This window comes from Zalophus californianus, chromosome 3 (assembly GCF_009762305.2).
Source record: "Zalophus californianus isolate mZalCal1 chromosome 3, mZalCal1.pri.v2, whole genome shotgun sequence".
Taxonomy (NCBI): domain Eukaryota; kingdom Metazoa; phylum Chordata; class Mammalia; order Carnivora; family Otariidae; genus Zalophus; species Zalophus californianus.
Window position 1 is genome coordinate 140,179,271 of NC_045597.1, and position 17,746 is coordinate 140,197,016.

General features: G+C 39.5%; 1 protein-coding gene across 1 annotated transcript in view; it reads left to right on the top strand.

Annotated features, from left to right (window-relative positions):
• The first annotated feature begins 5,006 nt into the window (after window positions 1-5,006).
• Window positions 5,007-17,746, top strand: part of AGPS (alkylglycerone phosphate synthase) — a 182,300-nt gene continuing 169,560 nt past the window's right edge. The window contains exon 1 of the mRNA XM_027589240.1: window positions 5,007-5,228. The gene's annotated coding sequence lies outside the window, so the exon portion shown is untranslated. The remainder of the gene's footprint in view (window positions 5,229-17,746) is intronic.

The window sequence follows — 17,746 nt, forward strand, 5'->3', positions numbered from 1 at the left end:
AGTCAGAAAGCAGATAAATAAAGCAAATTAAAGTATGATAAATGCTATGACCTGAGAAAGTTCTGGGAGTACATAGAAGGGACACATCAAGGGTGGGAGGGAGGTCAAGGAGGACTTCCCGGGGAGCTGGCATTTACTCTGAGACCTGAGCAATGTGCAGGAATTAACCAGGCATAGGGAAAAGTTGGAGAAAATCCTCTAGAAATGTAAGAAAATCCAGAGGCAAGAGAGACCAATGAGCCCATGGAACTGAAAGAAGAGGGAAAATTGTGGGAAATGAGTTGGGAGAGGTAAACTGGGAACAGATCTTAACTTGTAAGTCAAGTTTACAAGTTTAGATTTTATCCTAAAGGCAATGGGAAGGTACAGACAGGCTTTTAGCAGGTGAATGGCCTGATCAGATTTATGATTTTGAAAGGACATGTGATAGGATGAAATGTGAAGTATTAACAGAATGTATTCTCTTCACTCATCTCCTTGGGCCCTGGACTGCCAACCTGTACCCTGACACCAAACCAACCAACACACACGTACACCCACACCCACACACACATCCACTCACCCACCCAGACATACACCCTACCACCACTACCATCACCACCACCACCACCACCACCACCAGACTCTTATTAATAGGGTAGAAAGTACATTAATTATTGTGGAGATGATCTGATGCTGAGAGAGACCCAGACTCTACATTATAAAAATGAAATACAAAGGGCTCTGTTCTTTGACCCAGAGATTAAACTGAAATTGAGAGAGATTAAATAATTAATTTTTCTATTGTTTGAGATTAATGCAATTCCACACATGTGAATTAATGAAGTTAAACAATTTACACATGGGTAAATATGAGTCAATTTTTCCTGTCTGTGCTATGAGTGCAGAAGAAATGATATGGAAGGGGATGTGCTGGACAAAAGGAAGAGATGTTTCTGGATTGTTTGCTCGGGTTGCGGGGAATGTGATTGCCCCTCTGCAAGACGAAGCTACGTGGGACCTGCATGTAACCCAGCCAGCCCATCACCATGCATCAGAGCCAGCAGGGTCAAAAACCTAGAGGGCACCCTGGGCCCTGCCAGGCTGACAGAGCAGACAACAGTGGCGTGAGCAGTTCATGCCAGCATTCAAACCACCCAGAGGAGACTAGATGAAGAGCTCACACTGCATCACACCATGCAGCCAATCATACATGGACCTCCATCAAGCAGTCAGGGATGATACACAAGTTTCTGGCCACATCAACAAGTCCAGGGTAGTGCTTACCACTCATAGGGGAAATTCAGGAAGAGGTCCATGTTTGAAGAGGAAATGAGTTCACTTTAAGATGCCTTGGAACCTAGAGGTGGAGATGGCTAGAAGGTAGCTATTTGGGTCTGAAGCTCAAGAGAACGGTCTGGGCTGGAGAGATATCTGAGAGCATGTAGGTGGTGTCATAGGTGCCCAGAAAAGAGAAAGTGTCAAAAGGAGGACATGTCAAATGTCAAATAAAGAGAGAACTGACAGGTGTCCCTTGAGTGTAGCTACAGGGAGATCACTGGTTATTTTGGAGGAAGCAGATTGGGAGAGTGAACGGAAAGTGAGGAAGTTGAAACAGTGAGTGGAGATAACTTTTCCAAGAAGTTTAGCTGGCAAGGAGTGAGCAGGCTGTAGATGGAGGGGGAATGTGGCTTTTTTTTTTTTTTTAAACCTGAGGAGGAAGGAACGAATAGAGAAGAAGAGGTTGAATATATAGATAAGAGTGAGAAAGAATAACCGAAGGTGAGGTGAATAAGAAGTCAGAAGGAGAGGGGACCCAGAGCGTGGGCCAAGACATGGGCCTTAGGAGAAGGAGGGAACATCTTTTGTAAACGGGTGAGGTCGAGGAAAGAGGCAAGGTGGGGAAAGATGCAAGCTGATAGGCGGGCATGGAAACCTGAGACTACTCACATCTCATAACTTCTATTTCACCCCCTTGACAGGTGGAAAATAAAACCACCTACAGAGAAGAGTAAAGAAGGCAAGCTTGGAGGTTTGGAAAGAAGGGAATTCTCAAAATAGCTGCTCTGGTGACTCAGAAAGAAAGAGCAAGCAGGTCAGGGGAATGTGGTAGGATGGCAGGCAGTACTAAGTCCCACTGGAGGTTGCTGAGCCTGAATTTTGGGCAGTCCAATCTGTGTGACCATGCAGTTTTCTCCAGCAGTGTCCAGCAGCCCAGGCAAAGGAATGGCCAAGGCAAACAACTAGTTTCAAGTTTTGTCAGGCAGATGAAACAAGAAAAATGGAGCAATGGAGTTGGGGCCACGAGTCAGAGGCTAACATTAGAAAGCATGGAATCTTTTCTGGATAGAGAAGGAAAAGGAGCCAGCAGATGGAGGACAGATAAGGAGAAAGAAGAAAACAGAATTCTTAATAAGCTTGGAAAATCAGTAGAGTAAAAATAACCACAGAAGAAGAACTAGAGGAATAGAAAGTCATGAGTTCAGAGGTGCTGTGGTTTCTTGATGACTGAACCTGGGGTGGCCATGGGATTCGGTGATTGAAACAGAATAGAGAAGGAAGTCAGAGATGGAATCAAGGAACTGAGAGAGATCAAGTATGCTTCATGGTCATAACACATGGGCCAGATTGTTGGCAGAATAAGGAATGAAAAGGGATACTGGGGTTCATTGCTAATGTCTCTAATAAATACAGGCCATGGCTAGGCAGTCAGTGGGTGACAGCTGGGGTAGAGAGTGTGACCTGATGGCTATGTATGTAGTCTGGGTCTCAGAGGGCAGAGAACTGAGACCCATGGAAATGACAGTGTTTGACAGAAGGAACCTGACTCAGCAGCTTCCACTTGTGAGGGCCGCAGGGGAAGCAGTGTGCTTGCAGGAAAAGCCACGTTAGGGCTCGAAAGCTAAAGAATGTCCAGTGAAGAGGTTGGGAGCATCAGGGTCTTTGTTGATGATGAAATGGGATTCCTGAAATGGGTCACAGAGGAAAAGTTTAGGAGGAAAGTGGGGACAGAAGCTGAATCAAGAAGAGGATGAGAGTTCGTAGAGGATATAACCCCTTGAAAGGGCTTCCCTCTTGGGCACACATCAATGATATCAAGAATCATATCATATCAGGGATCATCATATCAGGGATGGCAGGTTTGGCAGCTACACGGATGGATGCAAAAGAATTAATGGGTCAGGGCTCTCAGGATTCAGCTTTGTCCTGGGTATGTGACACCTCTGAGTCCTGGGTCTCAGAGTAATCTGGGTCCTGGCTCCAGGGAAAGTCCCAGAGCGGGAGCGCTGCTGGCCTGCAGTTCTGGATGGTGGGGGATGGTGTGGCCCTTGAGAAGCATGCAAGCCCGTGGCTGGGTGATACTCAATATCCCAACTTCACTCTCTCATATTCTGCATTATTTCAATGCCTCTCAGTCTAGTCATTTTAGGACTCAGTTTTGCCTCTAAACTTAGAGCCCAGGGGAAAGCATTCAGTAAGCTTAGAGCACCAGGAGTTGTTTTGGTAAAGGCAGATTTCCTGATTCATCATAGCATTAACTGATTACAACCCAAGGAATATTAAAAGGTACTCCTTCAAGGAAAGATACAGTGTTTAGAGTAATTTCCTGGAATATTTGCTTTCATTAAAGAGAGAGAGAGAGAGAGAATTTAAAAGGACTCTGATACACTGCAAATTGATTTTTTTCTTAAATGTGAATGGCAATCCACTTAGCCTCAGGTTGGTTTATTTATGTATTATAGTTATTTTCACTCTCCATGGTGAGGTTTTTGTTGTTGTCGTTTGTTTAAAAGGTACAGGTCACATTTTAGCTTCTGTTCAGTTCATTACACATGAACAATTTAATGTTCTTTAGGATACCCTTGGGCCCTTGAAATGCCATATGTTGAAGGGGCACCTTCCTTATGTTCTCCTTGTCAGCAGATTTTGTTATGAACATCTTGTTGGTAGACCCCTTTGTTAAAAAAAGAAACAACAGGCCCCCAAATGGAGTCATTTAAGCTAAGCCTATGTCACCAAACCAATAGTTAATACCTAACTTAATTGCAGTTTCAGCTTCTCCCAGGAATGTAACCTTGAGTCAGTCAAGCTGAAATTCTTGGTCAGCAGTAGTGAGGTAATCTGCCCGATAGGTTCCTTCCATCCCCTAAAGAAAGATGAGGTAATCTGCCTTTTCTTTATCCCTGCCTCTACAAAAGCCTTCCATTTTGTACAGCTCCTCGGAGCTCTTTTCTGTTTGCTAGATGGGATGCTGCCTGATTCATGAACTGTTGAATAAAGTGAACCTGATTTTTAAATTTACTCAGTTGAATGTTGTTTTTTAACACCATGAGGAATAAGGTTTTAAAAAACCTTAGTGGGGCTTTGAAGTAAAGTATAAAGGTCTTCTCTCTAAGTCTGTTCTACTCCCTTCCTCTTGCATTATTAATTCAACCATAAGTTGCATGCTTTTAATGAAGTGTTACCTTCTTGCTAACTTAAGCTTCAGTGCAGCATCTGGTGACATGGGGATCATTTTACAGCAGGTTCAAAGCATCGGTTGACACAAGAGTAGGTAAATGGCATTGTTTATATCTTAAATGAATCCAATACTCACAGCAAACCAGGTGGCTTGGAGTTTGGTTGTATCGGGTGCCCAGTGTCATGATGCAAACGACCATGCTTATATGACCTTCTGCATGGCGTGGGACCATTGATGATATTATGGTTAAGATACAGAAAACACAGCTAGTGTGGGAGAGACGCTGCTAAGTGGTCAGTTTCTTCATTCACTGATATGTTTGTCATTGATTCTTTACATCCCCACATGACTGATTCAATCTATTTGAAAAAATTAAGTGTAATTATCATACGTTAGGTTCTGACTTTTTTTTTTTTTTTTTTTTTTAAAGGAGTTAGTCTGTTGTAGGCAGTGGTTAGCTGTTGGCTGCTGTTAAAGTCAGTTGGCTCCGGGCTTTTCTAGCATTTTTTCATCTGTGCTGCCATCTAGAGAGGAGAATTAGAAACACACAAAGGTAAACTGGAAGTCCCAAGATGGAGTCTGGGAAAATGGATTCTGTGTATTAATTTGTAGAAAACTGTAAGAAAAATCAGTGAGATTTGGAGGTGGCAATTTTATGTTTTTTCCTCTCTCCCTCCCTGTCCCTCCCACATACAAAACAAGACTTGGATATCTGTTTATTGTTTTTTATGACAACATTCCAGGCATTGCTAGGGAACCATTTCCTGGATTCAAACTGACTTCTTACGTAAGTAAAATTCAATTGTATTAACTTTCTAGTACCTCCAGACTGGTGTCCATAGTTAAAATATTGCTGAAAATGCTCATATTCTCAGTCCTGCAGGATTTGGAGATGAAATGCCAGGGTGTGTGTGTGTGAATTAACAAGGTAAAGAGGTCCTTTGAATGCAGTGGGGCAGTTTCCTGAAGTCAGTGTGTTCCACAGAAACTACTAGCTCTGTTTATAGGTGAAATACTGGTCAAATAAATTTGGGGGAATGCGAGGTAAACAATTTTAAACACTTTTCTTTATTATAGGCAGGACTTCTGATAGGTTTTAATTTACCAATGTACACTGAACTTTCAAGAGAGGAAAATGCTGGGCAAAACTTCCCAAACTTATATGACCTTGAAACCCTGGGCTATTCATAGGACTGGTTTGTGTGGGGCAAACTTTAGGTACTAAATTTACAACAGGGAAAGGAAGTCGGCCTGCTGCACGCACACCATGTACAAACATACCGGTTATCCCCTGATCTGTCTTCTTCCTTCTGTGTTTAATATTTCTGAAGTTTTGTTTTGGTTTGAGTAGAGATTGGGGAATTTAAATATTTTTTCCTAGCAGAAATATTATGGGAGTAGGATTTGTTTGATAATTGCTACTTCCAGGTAAAACAAAGTAAGTTTACCTATAACTTAGGGTAGATTTTCTCTCGCAGCTTGTATGTCAAATAGTCCATAATAAGATATGGTCTTCTTAGCCACATTTAGTGTGCTCTCACCCTATGCAACGTACCATTTGGTGGAGAGAAGAGGGAGAGCTGAGTAAAATAGGATTCCTGCCTTTATCAAACCATTACATAGGTGGAGTGATAAGGTTAGATACAATTTACTAAAAGATCCCTTATAAATAATGGTCATACCAGATTTATTCATAATTGAAATAACAGGGCTTTGTTTCCCCCATGGAAGAGAATGGCCTTAAAGAAATACTGTTGTAGGAGCATCCGTTGTTTGAGGATTTCGCTTTGTTATTGTTTTTTTAACCAACTGAGCCACCCAGGCGCCCAGTTATTGTTTTTTTAAACTGAAATGTCAGTGGCCATGAGAATATTTCTGTATTAATTCTGAAAAATGGCATTCTTGGTGAAACTAAGTGAACAATATTAATGCTTCTTTTTCAATAATTTTCCTGCACTTTAGGAAAGGAAATATATAATTCATGCTTTTGACTTAAGAAGTAATGTCTCTGTTTAGGTATTAATAAGGATAATGATAAATTATCATCTCTCACAAGGGACGTATATTACTTTCATTTTGTAGAAGCAACTGGGGCTCAGAAAAGAGAGTCAGTTTGTCTAATCACTTGTGAATTGTGGGGTTGAGGTTCAATTCTAGTCCTGTTTGCCCCAAATCCTATGGTCCCTTAGGGTGGGGCAGAGTAATTTTAGAAAATGTTTACATACCCCCTGATCTCTATAACCTAAAAATATGACTTGCCAAACTGAAGTGAGAAAAACAGTTTTCCTGGGAGTTAGAGAATTACACACATATATACACATATACGACACTGTAGGCTTTATGAGAGCAGAAACCAACGAACCATGTCTGTTCTCTTTGCATACTAAACAGTGCTTAGTACCTGCTTGGCTTGTAGGTCCTCAATAAAGATTTACTCAGTGAAGTACACACAAATGATAACGTTTGGGATTGGGTGGTGGGTACACACGAACACCTTCAATATCCTATTGTCATTTTTTGCAAAAGAATTCACAGTCATGATTCTGTAAAGTCTTCTCTCTTCATGAAATGGTCTGAACCTGGTCAAGGGCAGTATCCACATTTGCAAATGTATTTTCCAATCAAATCTCAATAATTAATCACATTGTGAGTCAATTTGTGGGATGATTAAGAATCTTCCCCTACATAGTTGTATGGTCATTCTCTAACAAATTCGGTCCCTGGAAATGGATAAAATTAGTAGGCTTGAAAGAAAACTAGATTTGAAGGCAAAGACTAAATATTTGTTATACTTGTATTCTTGGTGCCCTGCTATATAATAGGTGCATAGCACACGTCGAAAAAGAAGGAAGAAAGCAAGCAAGTGGGGGACCGGTGGTGGATGTTTTAGCCTTGGTTCAGCCATATAAACTTGGCCCCTCATTTCTCCTTTTCGTTCCTCAATTTGCTTACCTAGTTGATCACTAAGGCTTCTCTAGATTCTTTCTTGGTATAAACAAGACCATGTTTCTTCGGGTCCACTAGGGGGTACTGTAGTACCAGTGCAGTGGCCACCATCTTCCAATTTATCCAATTCTGGTAATTTTTTTTCCCTGAATTTACTCCCCTGAGAAACATTCCCTACTTTTAACTTTCAAACTCAAATTTATACTACAAAGTATATGATTTAATTCAGTAATAGAAGCTGGATAAACCTGGGAAGAATTTAGCTTAATGACTCATTCAGCTCAGTAGGGAAATTAGAATCATAGAGCGATTTGCATATAAAATAATGAGATGTTAAGATTTTGCTTGGGCCAAAAAGAAGGGCCTTGAAACTCTTAAAAGAAAATAAAATGGAACAAATTCTAGTTACCCTAACAACAACAACAAAAAGACATAAATTTAAGAAGTGTGCCAAATCTAAGTGAAGACAGCTATACCAGGAGTATAAAAGAAGGCTTAAGAAAATAGAGATATACCATGTTCTTGGATAAGAAGATTCAAGATTGTAAAAATTTTAAATTATTTCTCAAATGTATTCATAAATATAGTACAATTCCAATTAAATTCCAATGGGACATTCTTGGAAACATGATGAAAGAGTTCTGAAATTCACTGAGAAATATTAAGCTGAGAAGAGCCAAGAAAAGTTTTTAACCTTTTGAGCGGGAAGGGGTGAGCTATCAGATGTTTAAAAATATTATACAATGGCTGCAATTAAAACAGTGTCATAGTGATAACAAAATAAACAGACCAATAAAACAGAAGAGCAAGTCCCGAAATAAACCCAAGTATGTGGCTGTGTGTGTGTGTGCGCGCGCACTTGTGTGTGTGTCCATGTGTGCTGGCTACCTAGCATCCCAACACTTTTCCCAATATGGAAACTGAAGAAGGGCAGATTGTCACTCTTCCTGACAGCAAGGGCATCAGCATAGAGCTGAGGTTTGTCCAGTGGGGTTCTGAGACTCAATCCAGAAGGAGTGATATACAAAGGTGCAGGGACCAGCAAGTTATTTACAGAGATGGTAGTGACCTCAATAATCGAGGAGAAGAAAATGTCTGATGGTGGCAGTGTCACTGAAAACATTCTGCTTAACCTCTTCCTATAACGGCTCTTGGCCGAGTTCTGGCAGCATTCTAACCAGACTGTTCCTACAGAGGTTCTTGGCTGAGTTTTCTGTTGCCAGCCTCTTTTGGCTCCTATCTGTTTTCTGAGCCTGGTTTTTAACTTTCCCACAGATTTTGTGAGCCCTTGGTAGCCTTCCAACAAATTCCATTCTGTTTAAGCTACCTAGAGTTGATCATTAATGCTTGCAACTATGAATCCTGGCTTGTACAGAAACTGGTGTTGGGGAGTTGGTTTCAAACAACAGACTCTTAACAAAATGATGAGACTAGTTATCCAGACTCATTATGTTTGAAGATAATAAAAACCCAATTAATATTCAGAGATGGAATGCTGGAAGCCCATAGCTTGTTATGGTTAAAGAAAGTAATGCCTGTGAACATTAGGACTAAGGTGGGCATTGAAGACAAGACCATGGAGGACCTAACTGTTGTTACCATAGAAGAGCATGAAGGATATGAGGAATTCAAGAGCTGTGTGCTGGGGTTAGCTGTTTCCATTGAAGAGATTAACAAATGGAAACTCTAGATTCTCATTTTAAAACATGAGCTGAAACCCAAACTGGAATTTGTTAAAAGAAACTCTTACCGCCCTAGGACTGAGATAGCTATAACTCAGTATTTGTTCTTTCTGATTGCTTACAAATCAATTGAATTCACCTCCTTAACCGGGGTCTTACATGAATATATGCTAAGGTGCTGATCCCAAAAGAGTTATAGCCTTAAAATTAAAATACCACGTAGAAGAGAATTTGGAGAACTTAGAAGATAACCCCCTCACCCCCAAACTTCACTGAGCTTCCTTGCCAGCTGAAGCAGTATCTCCGTTTGCTTATGAGGCTGTTCCTCCTTTGTCTGATGATACTGAAGCACCCTAGTTTGAGGGAGTTACCTTACAAGAGGAAGCCAGTTCACCAATGCCCTACTCTTACTCTGCGTATCTCCAGATCTTTAGAGTTAAATTCTGGTATGTTTCAAGAGGCCTATTACAAAAGGAAATTCAGGAAGAGATGGCTCAAGCACCAAAGGAATCGAAGAGTTTTGCTAATTAATCTGTGGAATGTGGGTTAGAATAGATTTTAAGAATGCTGCATGAAGAAGAGGAGGACACAATTGTATTCTGGGCTGATTTACAATCAGGGTTTGCAAGAGATTCTGGATTAACTGTTCTAGTTTGCGAACCTGGGGATAATTCTGTTTGTTCTGCTAAAGGTTGACTGAAATCTGGACATAACAGTGACTCATGTAAAATGAAGTTAAGATGCAAATCTCTTCAATAAAATGTAAAAGAACAAATTTAAAAATTTCAAGAGAGGAATGGTGGAGTGGATTTATCATTTCTGACCCAACCACTCACCTCAACTATGTCTTTCAATAAGGTCCAGAAGCCATTCTTCACAAAGGCCTTTATAGAATATGTGTGGCTGTGATTCTAAAGTGAGGGAAAAAGCATTGTACCTGAACCCTTTACCAACAGGAAGAGGCACTATTTTTGTGGACCTTTTTGGATTTTTAGAGGCTGGCTACTGGGTCCCACTGTAACAACTAACCCTGGGACACCAAGTGATTGCAATCGCAATTGCTCATCATGATCCTGGTGTTATCTGAGACTTCTAGCCCACGTTGAAAAGGTAAGTATAGAACCAGGTTTGGACAGGTTTTGAAGGCAGGTAAACTTAATGAGAAAGTTGCCTATAATTCTCTTGTTGCTTATCATGTCAGACTGCTGTCCCTTACACGTATGGCTTCACAGGGGTATTCACATGATCAATTAGGTGGAAAAAACTAAACCCTGGTTTACAAATGTTTCTTACTGGCCTGAAGGGCATTGTTCTAGCATTTACAGCTCACTCAGAGACCAGAAGGACAAAGGAAAAGAATAATCCTCACAAGGGGCAGAACTTGAACTAATAATATACCTCATTGTTCAGTTTGCCTGGAATCAGCGGTGTCTGACAATTTGATCTGGTAACCTGACCAGTAACTTGGGAGGGGTAAGACTTGTGGCAAGGAAGTTTGAGAAAAAGGTATGTGATAGGACCTTTAGAAACGGGCCAGGAGATGTGAATATGATTTCTACACTGTTGAAAAGAGAAGTAGAGGTGATCAAATTCCCTGGTTATAATATTTAACATTTTAGTTAGCTTTGGAGCTTATACTGGAGATTAATAATTAAAACAAACTTGATCCAGCAGTAGTTGAATGTGGTAGGGTGTGTGTGAGTGTGTGAGGCAAAGATCTCACCTAACTCCTCTTCACTCTTCCCTTATAAGCCCTTAGGCTCCTCAGAGTATGGTTTGAAAGCTGCTAAATCTAGTCCATCCTCCTTATATATATTTTTTATTTTTATTTTTTTAAAAGTTTTATTTATTTATTTGAGAGAGGGAGTGGGGAGGGAGAACGTGCACATGCAGGGGGAGAGGGAGAGGGAGAAGCAGGCTCCCCACTGAGCAGGGACCCCGATGCAGGGCTCAATTCCAGGACCCTGGGATAATGACCTGAGCTTAAGGCAGACGCTTAACTGACTGAGCCACTCAGGCACCCCGCCATCTTCCTTTAGAGATGAGAAAACGTCGAAAGAATTGACTTGACCTGTCTCAGGCTGAACGCTAGTGGCAAAGCCAGGATGAAACTCAGGTCTGCCTCTCAAGTTAGTGCCCTCCCCAGAATAGCATATTACTTCTGTAATTGGGAATAAGTCCCACTTAATGGCAGCCCCACTCTTCCCCATTATTTAGTTCATAACTTATCATGACAGAAAAGTACCACCATTTTCCATTCTTCAAAACATGGAAGACAGAATGGCGGGGGTAGAGACCAGAATGAAAAAGATTAAATGTTTGAATGCATATTTGTAATCTCTGTCATATAACATTTTCCTCTCAGGCTTGGAATGGCCTTCCAGGTATAAGTGTCTAAGACTGTGCTAAGCATGTTGTAGTCATCATGTCATTTAAAGGGAAGGCAGATTAATTCTTTGAAAGATGTTGTGTCCAGTTGTAACTTCTCTTATCTAAGGCTGTATTGTCCAATATGATAGCCACTAGCTACATGAGGCTACTGAACACTTGAAATTCGGCTAGTCTGAATTGAGATATGCTGTGAGTGTAAAACACACACCAGATTTTGAAGACTTAGTATGCAAAAATAATATAACATATTTCATTTAGTAGTTAAAAAATATTGATTGTATGTTAAAATGACAACATTTTGGAAAAAATTGGTTAGATAAAATATTAAAATTTCACACGTTTCTTTTAATTTTTTTGTTAACGTGTCCACTAGAAAATTTAAAATTACATATGTAGTTTGCTGTAATTTCTCTTGATCAGTGTTAATATAAGGAAATCAAACCAAACCAAGTGGAATTTGGCCAAAATTCCCAGTAGTTCATTAGAGTTGTCAGAATTCTAAAGATGTCAGTTACTTAAGTCTATGAGCTGCTGAGCTTTTACTTTTGACAAAATTGCCATTCACAAATTGGAATTTTTGCACTTTTTCAGAAAATATCAGCATGGCAGTGAGCAAACCGGGACAGTACCTAATTCTGTTTTTAAAACAGAATGAATTACATTGTCAGCATTTGATACTTTTGCTCTAGAAATCAGGTAGACAAGAGCTCTTTAGTTCCCCAGGGAAGGTATAGCGAAAATGTTCCTTCTGGTTAACTGCTTTGAACATAGAAATATTGACACTGAAAATCTGAGCCTCATATCACTTTATTATATTCTTTCCAATTTTATTTCACTATAAAATTTTAATTTCTCTACCTGCAACCATGAGCACAAAGTAGGCAATGAGTTGATGGTATTCTTTATGATGTGTGATATACAAAATTTTAGGTTGGCTATAATTATTCTTTTAATTATATTCACTAAATAAAACCAATAAGTAAATAGCATATACTATTTTTGATATATTACATATAAAATACATAAAATATATTATATCACACCAACACACACCAGCATGACAAAACTACAGTTAATGCCTTCCTTATCAGAGACCTAAATTTCCAGAACTTAATGATTTCCTTGGCCTCCTACCTGGAGGAATTCCAATAAAGTACAAAAAACCTGTCAAGATATAATCATATTATGGCTGTCTTTGAAATGAGAAATTCTGTGAGTGCTACAGGGGTACAGAACAATCTTACTTGCTAAAATGGACCATAAAGGTCAGGGTGATACTCAGATTAGTCTTCTCACATCTGTTCCTCAAACTTCTCCTGTGTTGATGGTATCTCTATCTATTCACAGTCCTTCTGTACTTCCTCACTTTCATTCCTTGTATCCAAGTGGTCATTAAGTAGTGCTAAGTCTACTTCTGAAATTTCTCTTGAATTCTTCCCTTTTCAAACCAGGTGAGTCCCTTATCAACTTGGCCTCATATACCTGGAATAGCCTTTACATGATTAGATTTCCAGAATAAGGACCTATGAAACTATTTTCCCATTTTTAAAAAAGATTTTATTTCTTTAACACAGAGAGAGAGCCCACACTCAGGGGGGGCTGCAGAGGGAGAGGGAGAAGCAGGCTTCCTGCGGAGCAGGGAGCCCAATGCAGGGCTTGATCCCAGGGCCCTGGGATCATGACCTGAGCCGAAGGCAGACGTTTAACCGACTGAGCCACCCGGGTGCCCCTGTTTTTCCCATTTTAAATGAAGTTCCACAGTGCCACCAGAATATCCTAAAGATCCAAATAGATCACTTCCTTGCTTGAAAACTTTCCAGTTAGATCCCTACTACCTACAAGATAAAGTCCAAATTCCTTAGCATGACATTTAAGGCTCTGTATGTTTTAATCTCAGTCTCCTTTTCCAGACTTATGTCCTGCCTTTCCACCACATCCCAGTCTAAGAAAATCTAAGTTTAAAAAAATCACATAATCAAAAATCCATTAACATTCTGAATTTTTTTATTGACACTATGTGGGGGAACTGAGAGGATTTATATGTGGTATAATAAAGCTGACATTACTCAAATATAAATCTATGATTTATGGAAGATTTATTCTATGTATTTCCTTTTGTCAAAGAAGTGAGAATTCTTTTGCTAGCAAGTGACAGCAATCTAATTTGAATTAGCCTTGGCAAAAATGAGAAGTAATTGGCTTATGGATGCCAAGGAAGCATTATAAAACCAACCTAAGAGATGGGCAGGGCTGCAATTGGCCTCAGCAACAACAGCAGGAACTCCACTGCCATCAAAATCCCTTTTCACAGTTGTCTTGGCTCTTCTCTGCATGTCAGCTTCATCTGCTCTCACCGCAGGATTTCCCCACAAAGCAGAAAATGTGGACAACAACAGCCCTTTGGGTCACTGTCTTTTAACAACCATATAAATGACTCTCTTTCTTGATTCCAGCTTGAAAAATCCATAGGAAAGCTTCTGATTGTACTGGCTGAGGTCAGGTACCTACCCACGGACCCACCAAGTCTGGCCAGGGGAGTGGGGTCATATAAGCAAGAAAAATTCTGCTTATAGCCGTGTGGATGGTTGTGGGGCAGGGGGATACCAGTTCTTAGGAAAGAGCTTTTGGGGAAGGCAGTATCACTGACATCCACTATGGTAATTCTTAAGTAATTTTAGTAGAATTAAATCAAAACCGCTGAAAATTGTATAACTAATTATATTTAACTTCAATTATAATTACTAATTGATTCAGGCCTGTAGCTGGCTCCACTATTTGCAGGCCTGCTTGCCTATAGGTGTGTGCTCCTAATTTCCTTATTCTATCTAAGATTTTCTATTTGTTTTAAGGTATCTAGTCATAGTGGTTCCAAATACTGTTAATTATATTTCCTAATAGTTATAGCTTGTATTTCTGTTTTGTTGCTTATTTTATTGGCCAGAACTTCCAGAATCACATAAAAGAATCATTTGTATAATTGTAAAATGTTCAGGTATATGTTTAAATCAAGCCTAATAGGGTAAGGAAGCAGGAAAAGGGTATCTCAATTGAGTGATGTATAGGTTCCTGTTGGAGCTAGAAGGGAACTCAGACACAACATACCAAAGCTTGTAGCAAACCAGGATGCAGCATATATCATTTTCGGTTTTTAAAGTATTGGAACAATTCTATATGTGTCGGTGAACTTCGCTCCCCTGAGATATTACCGCTCTTCTACCTCTCTGCAATCCAACAACTAAAGATTATATCATGACGTAGTAGGGGGCTGATTGGTTCCAGTTGGTTGCTTAATATTTTGAGTATCAGTGGTATTAAAACGAAGTGATATTAAACACATTGTATAATTTGACCCCTGGTGGACTATACCCTCAGTACCAAAAAACCCCCACAAAACAACAACAAAAAACCACCACAATAAAAAAAAACCTGCAAAAAATTTTTCAAATTATCTTTTTTAAAAAAAGATTTATTTATTTATTTATTTATTTATTGAGAGAGAGAGAGAGAGAGAGAATGAGGGAGAGAGGTAGAGGGAGATGGAGAGGGAATCTCAAGCGGACTCCATGCTGAGTGTGAAGTCTAACTTGGGGCTCGATCCCACAACCCTGAGATCATGAGCTGAGCCAAAATCAAGAGTCAGACACTTAACTGATTGAACCACTCAGGCGCCCCTCAAATTATCTTTAATGACTAAATTATCTGTAAAAATTCTGAGAGTATTAAAGTGTTCTAAAAGGAGGGACCAAGATTTTCAGCAAAAAGAAAGGAATACCACTATAAAATCAAAGAAGTAAAACTCTGTATTCCTAAATTTGAATAGAAAACATCAGTATGAACTCATAATAGATTTTCCTATGTCTGTTCACTGAAAAGGCCTAGAAGCAGTGAACAATCCATAGAATAAATACTATTACTGCCCAGACTGTAGTCCCTAGGGATTCTTAGAGAAATGTCTGATTAGAGATCTGGGGCAAGAAATGTAGGATGATAATGAACCAAGTCATTATTCTGGTAAAATAAAAAATAAAATAAATAAAAATGGTAAATAAAAGGAAAGAATCAAGTATTTAACCTGTCTTTCTTTTATGAACTGTATCTCATGGCAATTAACTAGTTGAGGTCAGGCAAATTGTAGAAATAGATATTACAGAAATAGTCTAGCTAATAAATGAAGAAGAAAAGATATAATTAGAATATTACCAGTTGCAACCCCCCCATGGAAATAATGGAGCTAGGCAATTATCATTAAGGATTGTTAACATAAAAAGAAAGACAATTAGATATCACTATCTCCTGATGGAAATACTCATTACCTTGTGAAGGGTTTTTGTAAAGAAAAAAAATCAAGCCTGAACCAGATTAAACTCTAGACCTAACTAGAAGTTTATAGGTGATAAAGAGAACAGAGAAACATGTTAATCGAGGGATACAATCAAATCCAGATGTGGGAAGCTCTTTAGGATGAATACCCTGTTTCTTCAACAAATACTTTACAAGGGAAACAAAAATGGGGGACATGAGGAAAGCATAGATTAAAAGAGACTTAAAACACATAGCAGCCACAAACAATATGAGGACTTTGCTTGGTTTCTGATTTAAACAAACCAATCATAAAAAAAATCAGAAAAATTTAAATGCTAGATATTTATGATATTAAGAAATGACTGTTAATATCTTAGATGTGCTAATGGTATCGGGGCTATGTTTTTAAAAAGTCTTTCTCTTTAGTGATAAATACTGAAATATTTACAGATCAGATAATATATGTAGACTGTTTCACAAGAATCCAGTGGGCACAGGGGTGCGGAGGAAAGTGGGTGGAGAACAGATGAAGGGAGAAGGGTTATGAGGTGCTGACTAGTGTGGCTGGGGGACCGGTCACTGGACAAAACTTTCGACTCTTGTGCAAGTTCGAAATTTTTCATAATAAAATGTCAACAAATAAGTCAAATGTACTTACTATCATCCATGGACATCGCATAATTAAATTCCCTAATTTTACAGATGGCACAAACTGAAGTCTAGAGAATTCATCAGTGGAAAAAACATCTGCCTTTACTCTACTAGCTATGTGAACTGCGGCAAGTTACTTAACTTCTCTGAATCTCAGTTTTGTCATTTATATAAAGAGGCTAATAAAACTTATCATGGGGGGTTTTGTGAGAATTAAGGAATTAATAACTGTAAAGAGCCTAGCACAGGGAGCACAGAGTAGGTGCTCATAAGTGGCAGCTGTCACTTACAGCACCTAAGATCACACAGCTTGTAGGGGTATAGGCAGATCTGGAGCTCACGTTCCCTTTCTTCTTCTTCTTTTTTTTTTCTATTTTATTTATTTACTTTTGCAAGAGAGACAGCGCACGCATGCATGCACGAGCTGGAGGCGGGGTGCGGGGCAGAGGGGGAAGCAGACTCCCCCCCTGAGGAGGGAGCCCAATGCAGGACTCAATCCCAGGACCCTGTGATCATGACCCCAGCCGAAGGCAGACGCTTAACCGACTGAGCCACCCAGGCATCCAATTTCCTAATTGGTAGTTCTGTTATATTATGTAATTTCTTTTGAGTAACAGGCTTTTAATAAATACTAGTTGAACTGGGAAAGAAAAAAAAAAAAAGAAACACCCCAATAGAAATTGGCAATTGACAAGAAGAGGTTTTACCTGAAAAAGATTTATTTTCCCAGATATCATATCATAGTATACCTTTGATAATGGCAAAATTTAGTTTCTCACCTGACAGTCATGGCCTGACAGCATCCTTCTGCAAGTCCACACATGATTCCATGAGGGCTGGTTGAAATAAAAGGAAGTTCCTTTAGGAGGCTTTCTATTTTAAAATCCGTGACATGAGGCACCTAACTATAGATGGTAACCTGACTTGCCCAGTCACTTTGCTAGAAAGGGGCAAATGGGATTAGAACCTAAATTTCCAGGTCTATGTGTGTGGTTTCAGTGACTGTATCATTTTTAGATGTTTACACATTAGGGAGGATGATTTCCATTGCAAAGCATACAATGCACCGTATTATCCTTCTTCTAAGAATCAACAATAAGGCACGTTCAATTTATCAGCACATGGGCTATTTCCTTTCCTTTTTTTGAGATATTTGTTTCAGTGGATGCCCCTGGCATTTTAAACTTCTCATCATCTGCTATGAGGAAGAGCCATGGGGCTTTAAACAAACACCATACCCAGTGTTATGTACTTATTGGCATTACTTGGTTTGTTCTGTATTTTTATAAGCCTCTTCTTTCTTCTCTTGCATTTCTCTTAGTAATCTTTCATA